Genomic DNA, 2,884 nt, shown 5'->3' on the forward strand with positions numbered 1-2,884 from the left:
CTCTCGCGCAACTTACTATTTCACATGGGTTCTGTTTCAACGCGGCCGCGTGATTGATTATTAAAACAAAAACAGGATGATCTTGAATATAAGATTAACGGTTGCATACTTTAGGCCTGTAGAGACGTTCTGCACCGACACGCATGGACACGATGGTGTAGACATCTCTTCATCTCACTGCACCCAGGTGGACGGACATGATCAACATCTTACCACGCATGGGCTCCAGAGGAAACTCAGCCATCTACGGGAGAGAGAGAGAGACCAGTAAAGATCTTTGAAGAAGGTGGAGCAGAAAGAAACACAGAGAACACACGCTGCAGGATAAAGTACAGAGAAGGTGACTCCTCACCCCTTCGACCCAGCCGTGTGAGTAAGCCTTCGTCGTCCCGAGCTCCCAGCGTGTAGAGCGCTCCATGGCTGTGATCAGAGTCTCCATGGGAGGAGCGTCCATGAAGTCGAACGACAGCAGGTCGTTGATGCCATCGCCTGGTGGGAGAAACAGAAATATAAGAAAGTGACACGTTAAAGGTTGATATAAAACCGAACTCAACATCTGATGAAATAAGTAACTGTTTTGTTGTTTGCAGAGCGGCTGGTTACCTGCATCAGGAAGCAGGCACACGTGCTGTCAGCCAAGTGGTCCTCTGGATCTCGGGCAGTTGGTGGTCAGCATCTCGTCTCTGTAGGCTCTCTCTGTGTACCAGTCTGTATACTATGCTCCCGCTGGACCCGGTTCGCCGGCTCGTCCTCCCTCTGCTTGGCCTGAGCCTGAAACACACAATTTAAAAACGATTCAGCGAGCCGGCCCAATTATTTCACTCCAGGAAGCATCTGGTTTGCTCCTCCTGCAGCATCAGCACCTGTGAGATGGGAGTCACCACAGCTGGTGATGACCCGTCTTAGAGTTGTTACACTTTCTGTTTGACGAAGCCCAGGAATCGACCACGTAGTAGATTCCACGATGGTCAGAGGAGATGTCTCGCGCATGTTTGTTGCGATGACGACCTAAAAGGAAACAACCTAGACCGTAAATAGACACAATCTATGTGCGATCTACAGAGGAAATTTAGTACATGGACGACCAGAAAGGTGTTATAAAGTGTTTCTGTAAATGTAGACACCTTTCTGCTGCCTGGAGGTGCAGGGTCGAAGATCCTGGTCTGCATCTTCACTGGGCAGGGCAGAAATAAACCGGGAGGATGATGAGTTCGGAACATCAGGATCCGAGCGACTTCATCCTCTCGTACAGATCTCACAGGCGTGTCGATCTCCTCTGTCCAGTCAGAACACCAGGATGTCGCCTGGACAGAAACAAGAGAAGACAGATTAGAAGTTTGATCTGACTTTGAGGTCTACCGGTGAGAAGAAAACTCTGTGGTTTTAAACATCCATACCCGGAGGCTCGGTCAGGTGATCTGCAGACCGTGATGAGACTGCGTCCAGGTAGTCCGTCTCAGGTTCTTTGGTGTAGAGAACCTCCACTGGATAAGTTCTTCCTGGGATGTGAAGATGGGAGCTTCGTAGAATACTGAAGAACGTAACTGACTACGCGTCCAGTGTGGCTGACGTTACGATGAGCTTCCATGTCTGTGCGTTTCTGCACCGTCTGAAAAACACACGAACACTCTCGCTTCTTGTACAGGGACTTCTTCCCCTCTGAACCTATACGGCCTCCGCTCATCTTGCTTACCTTCTTGAGCAACACCAAACAGGACGTGCAAGTGTGAGAGTCCGTCCTTCTCGTGAGCTTCGTCCAACATGATATGGCGTACTGACCCAGCTCGGAGTCGATCAGACACTCTCTCAAGCATACCGCTCGTCAGTACTTGATCACCGTCTCAGGGTGGTGCTGCAGTCCTAAATCGGATGGTGTAACCCACCTGGAACAGAAACATTTAATCAATCTTCTGGAGATTACAATATCAAAAGCTGTGGTCCCGAACACGGTAAAGACTCGTCACTCACTCTTGTCCCAGACAGCAACCGTTACTCCTCAGAGACCTCTTGGCCACAGACATCGCGGCCACCCGACGGGGCTGCGTGCAGCCGATCTTCCCCCTGTTGTGTAGTGCCGCCCTCCGCCAGGTACTGAGTGATCTGCGTGGTCTTCGGAACCCCGTCTCCCAATCAACAATCAGGATCTGGTTGTCGTGAACCAGCCTGTGACGGATTAAGCAGGAGTGTACGGACGGATGAACCTTTCTGTTGGATTTACCTGGATGCAATACTCCATCAGCACCACAGGAAGCAAATGAAGTCATTTTACATTCAGCAGCTGTTTCCATTCAGTCCTCTACTTACCACGCACGAACATCTGCCTGTTAAGGATACCAATTTTCTATAAAACCTAATCAGAATCAATTAGAAATTCCCGCGTGAACGGAAAAGTCTCTGTGGGTTTGGTTTTTCTAAACTGTGAGGACCTGGATGAGCTGCTCCTTCAGCTTGTAGATTGGCAGGACTCTCCCTCTGCTCCAGGATGGAGAGCTGGGTCTTCTTTCCATAAGAGGCCTTGTTGCCTCCAAAAGCATGCTTCTTCCACTCTGGGATGTCATTGGGCATTCATGCCAATGCCTCTCATGTTGGCTGCAATCTGCCTACCATTCAGCTGTAAAAGAGAAAACACTCTTTTATAACACTCCGTACAGACGCCCTAAATGGTCACAGACTCAAAGATTTCATCCGTTTTCCCGTGACAACCCAAGGATCATGCGTTATTCACGCTTATCTTGATAAAATAAATTTTTGTGGCTGACTGTAACCTTTTTACATGACATGTCATGCGTCATAGCTGTAGCAGAACCCAGTTTTAAAGCTAGTTAAGTGAAGCTTGTCTAAATAACGCTCTGAAGTTTAGTCCAGATTTTGGTGATGGTCATTT

The sequence above is a fragment of the Larimichthys crocea genome, chromosome XVI (genome assembly GCF_000972845.2).
Source record: "Larimichthys crocea isolate SSNF chromosome XVI, L_crocea_2.0, whole genome shotgun sequence".
NCBI classification, from domain to species: domain Eukaryota; kingdom Metazoa; phylum Chordata; class Actinopteri; family Sciaenidae; genus Larimichthys; species Larimichthys crocea.